Source organism: Papilio machaon, chromosome 12 (assembly GCF_912999745.1).
Source record: "Papilio machaon chromosome 12, ilPapMach1.1, whole genome shotgun sequence".
Classification (NCBI taxonomy): domain Eukaryota; kingdom Metazoa; phylum Arthropoda; class Insecta; order Lepidoptera; family Papilionidae; genus Papilio; species Papilio machaon.
In genome coordinates, this window is record NC_059997.1 from 2,660,157 (window position 1) to 2,670,022 (window position 9,866).

Sequence of the window (9,866 nt, forward strand, 5' to 3'; positions counted from 1 at the left end):
ATGATAAATTCATTTTATTTTTGGCACTTTCAGTGAGAAAAGATGATTGACTACCACTGTCAAGAAGAGCCTTGCCAAGGTAAGTTTTATTTGTTTTAGAATCAATGATTTCTACTTCAGCGGTACAAAGTAACACTTGATTTGATATCCTGGTAGATAATGAAACTGGAGTTGAAACAGAACTAGAAGTATTAGGATACTCATTGGATGAATTTGAAGGTAAGTTACTATTATTAATAGAAGGTAAATTATTTTTTGTATTCTTACTATTTGGATTATTATTTGGATTATATCTGTGTAACAATGAATTATGTTTTTTCTTACAAATTCTACAAGGCCCCAATTTACATTGAGAATAATGATGACCTTGACGGAAATAATTTAGACATAATCTAAACTTAGTAACTTCTTTAAATCTATCTTCTAGGGTCATCCCTTTGAATTTATCACATTCATAGAGAAGATGACTTTGTTTGCATAAAATACATGATTTATTATAAGCAACGCCAGAAGATGAACTTACAAACGACTTAGTATATTTCTTTTCCTTTGGAATTTGTCTTTCAAGTTTGGTGACATCACCCTTAAATTGTACAGTTTCCAGAAAGTCTGCACGGTTCCTCAAGAATTGGAAAAAATCTTTGAGCGTGGGAGAAGTAGTTGACTCACCCCTACTTTCCTCCCATTTGCGAGCTGTGACACTATCTAATTTTGAAGTCATGATATAAATTACTAAAGTGTCCCAAGACTCAGTAGGCTCCTTTAAATTATTTAACGACTTTAAATTTTTTGAATATGTATCAATCATAAATCTTATAGCTTTGTAGGATTCTTTTGGTAAAGGTTCAAATTGAAATAAGGCCTTTAAATGATTGTTTACTAAAATTCTTTGGTTGTTGTACCGATCACAAAGAAGATCCCATGCTAACTTATAATTGTCTCCGGAAAACTCAATTGACTGTATTACAACAGCAGCGGCTCCCTTTAGAGAATTACGCAAGTAATGGAATTTATTTATTTGGGGAATCATGTCTACTTGGTTAATAAGAGAATCAAAAGTGTCTCTAAATTCTAACCATTGTAAATAGTTTCCATCAAACACTGGTAAATTAATAGTCGGCAGTTTAATATTTAAATTGTTATGAACACAAGAACTCTGAACTGAGCCTTCATGGCTGCATGAACGATTAGCATTAGATGTACTATCTATAATCAACTGTGTTGTTGCAATTAGACTACAAAAGGAATTTTCTATTCTTTCTCTTTCTTTAATTTGAATTTCTAAATTATCATCGCTAAGTGTTTCTATTTTATTTTGAACATCATCAAACAAATCAAATAAATTTCTAAATCTTTCTAATCTTAATTGCAATTCCGAACACATAACCGCAGTAATTTTTTTTGGTTCTATGAGTTTCATTGGTTCCAAATAATTTTGATAAATAGTTATTCTTGCTCTTATTTTTGACCGACTTGAAATTAACGTTCTTAAATCTTCTGCCATTGTAATTTAAATATTTTGGAAACAATAAAATAAAATAAAAAAGATAAAAGGTGAACAGAACGGAAATAAATAAAAATCCCAAACCGTGCTGGCCGCGCGTATATGTTACGCAGCGGCTCGACCTGCAACCAGCAGCAGCTCTGCAGCAGCTGCACCAGCGCAGCCCGAACTCCGGTGATTTCAAAAGGCGGTGCGCAGGCAGCGAAGCCTGGAATTGTCCGTCAAATAAAATTTCAATTGAGTTGACCTTTGTGGACTTTAAAGGAATAGAGATCGACTAGCAAAAAAAAAATAGTTTGGTTACGCTTTACGACGAAATAAACAGCAATACAAAGTGCAATTAGTACGAATTATTTAGTATTCAAACAAGTAATATAAACTTTTAAATGGACTAATTGTTATTTGCTTTTGGAAAATGTGACATTTCGGAAATCAACTTACGAATTTGGAAATTAATTAATCGATTCGGCATTTTATGCACTTTAATTTATAAAAAAAGGAAGGTAGGAAAATGCGTCGTAACAATGGAAAGTCTAGAAACTTCTTCTAAAATATTTTTTAATACGACGGTAGGAAAAAAATTACGTCTGGTTAGCATATTCCAATACTACGATGTTACGATATTTTTTGCCTAAAGCAAGAAAATAAATTATCTGCACAAATAAAACATTTGTTAAAACGCGTGTTAAAATTTAGAAAAAAGACCACTTCCCTTTATGGCTCGCGTCGTCGATGTTCCTTTGGCTGTTTGAATCGTCGTTACCGTTTCGTCCCTTCACGATGTAAATTGATTTACTTTTGTTTGTCCATCGCGACGAAGGGGTCACTTTCTGCCGTCGATCACGTCGGGGTCACCATAAATGTTGATGAGAATACCTTGACTTCTGGAACTTTCCTCTTCGGTTACAACGGACGGCCGTCCGCTGTAAGAAGTTTTGGGCGAGTGACCCCGACACCCCGCACAGTGTGCAGGCGCATCCTCCCCGCACTTCAGACCCCTTCGCCGCATTAGTCGCATAATAATATAATCCTACCAGATTAAATTGGCGGCTCGGAGTATGGCGCGTTTGCAACTACTATTATTACTATTACTACTATTTAATATTAACATTAACAAAGACAAATATATAACTTCTTAGTTATTACTCGACTGACAAAAGGATAGTGTTTTTCACGTGTATATATGTAGTTTTATATGCTTTTATAAAGCCTAAATGACAGAACCCATTTTGACGAGTGGTGTCATTCCCAAGAAGTGTCATGGGGTATATATTACACAGGCATATAACACAGAAAGTGACGCGAGAGATGTAATTCTAAAAAAATTGAGATCAAATCTCACTCAACATGATTTTTCGATTTTTTTCAAGTATATTCTAATACTATCTGTCTGAATTAAAAAAAAAAACATAAGTAGTCTATGTGTTCTTCCAGACAATGATTTACATCTATATCAAATTTCATAGAGTTCCGTTAAGCCGTTCTAGAGATACCTTCAAAGAAACATTCATCCATCCATCAATCCATCCATCCTAACATTCGCATTTTTAATAAAAGTAAGATAAGAAAATTTTACATAAAACATCTTTGATTTAAAATGGAGTCAATAGATGGCGCTATTTCATCCATTGGAGCCTGAGTCGGTCGGGTTGATTGTTTTTTTATTAAAAGGTTAAGTCTTCGATTAAATGACAAATTTTCCAACTAACTCTAGTTTCTTTCTTTTTCGACTTAGAAAAGAACTTTCAACGTTTTTTCCCCGTCGATATTACAACATTTTTATAACCCTTCACAAAGTTGTGAAGTAGGCCGCAGTTGGCACATCGAAAACTTTTAAAATCAATATCAAGATTTTCTTGTATCGGAATTTTTACTTGTTATAAAGTTTTGGGAAGTACGTTAGCCTACGTAGTTGTTTGATTAATTCGTTGAAATTTTTATTATACGAAAAAAGTTTCCTTACAAAAGATTTTCTCATACAACAAGTGAGTAAGGAAAAGTGCTTATATGTACTCAACAAATAGGTATTATAATGTACCACTATTTACACCATATTGTATAACGTCAACCACATCAATATGAACCGCACAGATTGGAGAAACATGCTACGAGAGATAGTTAGATGAAGAAATAGAAAAGAGATTGCGACACTTAGGAATGAGGAAACCATGCGCAGAAAGTGAGAGAGACAGAATGCAGAAAGATTCCCTACTACATCAAATTTGTTTCTACTTATTAAAGTATATATGTATATCGTACGATATTAATCTCGTCAACATAAGTTTTATATGCTACTTACAAATACGAGTAGTACTTGAATTCCAAATAGCGAAGTGAACGCTGACCATAGACATCCGCAATTGCAGATGCGATGCCTACCTTTAAAAGACGAAGGAGGGAGCAAACAAAAAGATAACTTCCCCTTCTCATTGTTGTAAGAAACGGAGGAGAAAGGAAAAAGGACTAAAATTAGGACACATACAAAATCCAGTAACAACTGACTGTCGCAAGATTACACTAGCAAATACATTCATATGTTCATTTGCATTACCGCTTGCCCTGCCCTTTTCCCCCAAAAGGTCGGTACTAAAGTAAAATAAATAAAATGAATGTCTCAAAAATATGAACCATTATTGCTCAGAATGATTTAAATCTAAAGCATTATTCTTATTTATAATGCAATGCGGATAAAACCGTTCATTGAGATTAACGTTATCCGCAATGTTCTTACTAACACTTTAGCGTTTTAATGTTTCAATAAATTCAATGTCCGCTCAAACAGTTCAGATTGCCTTCTTGCTTGCCGCTGTACCGCAGTACGCTTTCAAATGTAACGTACAAATTGTTGTTAGTATTAGAAATTGTGCCCCTCATCCTTTATGATGTATTTAAAGTGAAAATGCAAGTCATTATTCGTATTAAAGAAGGAATGTATTAAAGATAAAAAGACGAAAAAGAGTGTCGGTGGTTCAGGGGTTAAGCACTTGACTTGCAATCTGCAGGTCCTGGGTTCGAATCCCGCCATGTACCCAATGTTTTTTTCGATTTTCGATTTACATATGTACGTTCTTACGGTGAAGGAAAACATCGTGATGCAACCTGCACATATCTGAGAAGAAATTCAATGATATGTGTGAAGTCAACCAACCCGCACTTGGTCAGCGTGGTTGACTATGGACTAGTCACCCCTTACTTAGGGTAGGCTCCGAGCCCCTCGGTGGGGACGTATAGTGAGCTGATGATGATGAAAGAAAAGACCGTTGTGGCTTTTGTATAAAACTTCAATTGATTCAATAAACAATGCAACTAAATCGGAAATTGTTTTGTTTTCAACTAATTCAACATGCCTGGATTACCAAGGTAAAATAAGTCTAGTAGAAATAAAGGTTCACAGTTAAAGGTATTTTGTAGGATAATATAGACAGGGTTACAATAAAATTCATTATACACAAATAACTGTCCTCGATTTTATTGTAGTCGTAAAGAGGAAATTCTAAGAAAATGTTCTGGGTACTGTTAGATAAGTGGTATGAGGGTAAAAAAAAGTTCTAGTCAAATTTACGACTCACGCAAACATAAACCAGGCCGATTCACCTTGCAGACCTTGATGATATTGCTTTTACGAAAACGACATTCAGTAAAATGTTAATGCCTTATTTCGATGAGCTTGCTCAGGTTTGGGATCTTATATGTGAATATTATACTTTCAATAACGCACATATTCAGTTTTAACTGAACATTCAAACTGTACAGTTAAAAATGAGCAGTAGTTTTTTTACAAGAGAAGGGAGAAACGAGAGACGGGTTACCGAAATTATAACAGCGCCCATGGACATCCGCAACACCAGAGGGACTGCAAATGCGTTGCCTGCCTTTAAGGAGATGGTAAGCTTGCTTCTTGAAAGTCGTATTGGTATCGTCGTCATTATTAAGTTAAAGCTGGAGGTGTATATTGGGCTTTAGACAGTAACATTGAGTTTTTTTTTGTGATTCCGATAATAATTTCCAAGAAAAACTCTTAGTTAATATCGTTGATTGCTCTTTAGTGTTTATCCTACAGACAGTATAGGCGGTTAAAAATATAGTTCATGATTACAGATTGGGTCCTGTCTATGGAAAATTTTAATACGACTTCCTATTATACTGGTCGGAGTCGCGGGCGACCTCCTCGACTTCTTCCGCGCTAAATTAAAAAAAAAAAAACTTAATTAGTAGCCTATGTGTTCTTCCAGACTATGTTCTACATGTATGCCAAATTTTCAGCGAGATATGTTGAGCCTTTCTGGAAATCCTTCAAACAAACATCCATCCATCCATCTTAACTTTGAGATTTATATTATTAATAAGATTGTTGCTAATTATTTATTAATCATAAATAAATCTTACTTGTATTATTATAAATGTGAAAGTTAGGATGTTGGCTTAACGAATCAAGCTGAAATTTGGCACAGATTTAGAAAATAAACTGGAAGAACACATGACTACTTTATTGAGATTTTTTCCGCGCTGAATTAAAAGAAAGCATAACTATGCTATGAAAAAATCTGGTAAATGTATAAAACGTTTCATCATATTTTGATTAAGTAAATTTAGTTATTAATTAAAATAAAAACTATTTTCTCGTATATTTTTATATTTTCCAATATTCTTCCGCGATCATTTTGTCCAAAGATTGAATAAACAATGTGAGAAATTGTTCAGGGACGTGTTCCGCGACACAGCAACTACGGGAGTTGTTCCACTTCATAGCATTGTTTACTCCCGCCCGGTATAAAAATATTTTTGCAAAAGTCTTTTGTTTATTTCAACCGAGCTTAATTATTAAAAATATTTATTAAAAATACGTATTAATTTATGCCCGAATGCATTCAAAAATATACCAAATATTCATCGATACATATATAGATAGATATGTGTACAATATTTTGTAACAATATAACTATGAACATATCCGTGACTTCTAAACCTATCATGAATTATTATTTACTAAACCTAATTCCCTTTTCATCTTTTCTTCTGCAGATTTCTTAACCCTTTAAGTGTTTCTCGAAAGTGTTCCTTTTCGTAGGTTTGTTGTAACGACAAAGGATAAAAGAGGCAATTATTCATCAGAAAGGGCTATCAAGTATCTCTCCTTAATGTTAAATTCCATTGGTTCACAATACACTAGGGAATGTACCAATTACGGCGCTTAGTGCCATTGTGAGCTTGTATTCGCAACGCATGCTTGATTAATTTTTGTAACGATATTTTTTGTAGTTTAATATTGTTTGGCATTACTGTATTGTATTTTAAACTACGATAAGGCCTATGTTCTTTGTATAATTTGTTTGAAGTGAAGATATATGACTATTTCATCGTTTCTTCTGCCGTGTATGGTGCCTCCAGTTAAATCAATGTCAATTCTTAGTAAACATTTATCTGCATAAACAAAAAAAATTTAGACAAAATTGCTTAATTGTTTTAAATTACTGTCACAGGTAAGTAAGTCGTTTTGTTTATTTGAAGAATAAATATTAACGTTTTTACTCGGAATATGATGAAATTCATTCGACAATGTTTTAAAATTTCTAAATCATTTTCACAACATACGTTCAGGTAAATCTGTACAACAATATTAGAGAACGGTGAGCACCGCCTTTGGAAATATCGCTCCGAGATTTTCTTCATTTTCAAACGAATTCCGCAATTCAATTTTCTCGTCGAATTTCTTTTGAAATCGACTTTTGTACAAGAATCACGTTGTAAGTCTCTGATAGTCTATTGATAGGTTGTTGAAACCTATCAATTAAAGGCTGCACCGTATAACCGATCCTTAAAATCGAACTGAAAATTCCTTTAATAACTGTACGGAAGGTAGTACAAAAATGGCTTGATTTACCTAAAAAATTTAGGAATTGTTATATTAATCAAATTTAACAAGTAAAAAACTACGTAAACTCGAAAATTTAAATTGGCTTTGACCATAAGTAAGCAATTTGTTAAAAGATTGTAATGAAACTCTTTTTAATCAATATACATTCAATATGGTGTTTAAAAAAAGCAGGCAATGCATTTGCTTTTGTATCGAGAATGAGAACAACAAACCGCGGACATTGAAAGAATTGCTGGCCGCATCATTATTACTTTTTATACGCCACACAAATAGATTAAATTCTTTTAGTTTTTCTTTTTTGTACGTGTTAAAATAAAATTAATCACTTTTGAAAAAAAATTATAAAAATAAATGAAAATATTAAATAAATACGCATCACTCACTTCTTACCTCTTACGTTTCTTTTCAACTAATTCCCATTTGACACGATCTTTGCTCAGTTCGGTCTTCAACATTCGCAGTAACGCATTTTATATGTTTGAAAATATTTCTTTTATAATTATTGAATACACAACTGCTATGTTAAACAATATTTTCCTTACTTTAGCATTTTTCTGATCGGATTTAGTTCGGGTAAAACTTTAAGCGCAATATAAGTGTTTATGGTGCATTGTAAACTGAATGAACGTTTATTCGGCAGCTTTGAATGGAGTTTGCTGTTGACTTTAGTTTTCTATGCGGCCCTCGGAATGGAACAGTTTGGATCGTTGAAACAATATTGTTTATAGACTTATTTGTCTGTCTGTCTGTTACATGTTAATAAATGTTTTCGTTACATAATCTTTTAAATAATGACCTCGTAGTCTTTGTTTTCTAGTAGTTTGTGTCTAAATAGTTAAAAACTTAAAAAATATGGTACAACTTAAAAAATGTAAGATTATTAACATTTTAAAACAATTATTTGACGTTAAGAACGTGTTTTATTTTACAGCCGTGTTCAAAATTATACTTTTTATTACGTAAACGTAAACAGAGATTCGTGTTACATATATTTTTTAGAATCTAAATTAAATATGATATGATGAGATATGAGTAATCATAAGTTATTTAATGGTACAAGATAACACAAACAAAGAAAAATGTTTATAAAAAATCTACAAGGGGACTAGTATTATTTATGTTAATTCATTACTTAAGATATGGTTGATAAACCAAATATACAAAATAATACATATATTACTTACATATAAATAGTTTGTGCGCAGCGTCTTTATGTTCATGTATTCAGTAAAGTGCATGTTACAATTATTTTTTACGCACATAAATAACCACTTGACTTAATGTATCTGAAACTATAAAAGTAATTACAATAAAATACGTATAGAAATATACAACAGAGTGACTTTCCTACAAAAGGTAGCTAGAAGTTTTTTTGTATCACTCTCAGAAAAGAATTTGTGCGCATTCTATTCATGTCGGCACGAATAGAAGCACTTGACATTGCTAGAACTAAAATACAATTGAAATGGAAAAAGAACTGAAAGATTTGCTAGGCAATATTTTGACTTTTTTATATAAGAGAAGGGAGCAATTTAGCGGCGGGAACACCGAAGTGATCATCGACTTCCGTGGATATCCGCAACATCAATTAAACTGCAGATGAGTTACCGGCCTTTTAGAAAGATATAAGCTCGCTTCTTGATAGACGCTAAGTAGTACTGTGTTGGAAATCTATATATATAAAAGAAAGTCGTGTTAGTTACACTATTTATAACTCAAGATCGGTCGAACTGATTTGACTGAAAATTAGTGGGCAGGTAGCTTAGAACCAGGAAACGGACATAGGATAATTTTTACCCCGTTTTCTATTTTTCATTCCGCGTGGACGGAGTCGCGGGTTAAAGCTAGTATATAATAAATAAAGACTAAAAAAATAAACGCCTATTTTTGGTAAATGAAAATAATGATTTATTTTTTTCTACTGAGCTTATATTTTTTCTCGGTTAGTTTTTTGTTAGTTTACAAACAATAAAACTTTATTCGAAGAATATTCTAAGTCAGTTGTCTACATAAATATCAATTTAAATAAAGAGAACAATCCTAGTAAGAATCGAAAATAGAGTTAACTAAACATTTTCATAGTTCAGAAGCATCCCAAAGCAACTAGAATAAAACTTTGTTATGATAGAATCAAAGATAGACAAAACATTAAAGAATACGTATTCTAATAAAAACACGTTTACACGTACACACAATTTCTAGATAGTAAGTAGAAATGGAGGTACCTCACGGTAAAATAGTGATGTGGATTTAATATAATCCTATTTATTTAATATACGCTGGTACTCGTGCAATACTTTAACTTTAAACTATACTGTACTTACTACTTTATTTATAATAATATCATAACATAGCAATCTGCGAGAGTAATGTTTTCACTATACTTCTCAGGAATCTAATTGGTGTCACATCGCTAGACACATTTGCATTTGATAAACAAAGTCAATAAAGCAACCGTATTTATTTGTTATTTTTCAATATCCAAGC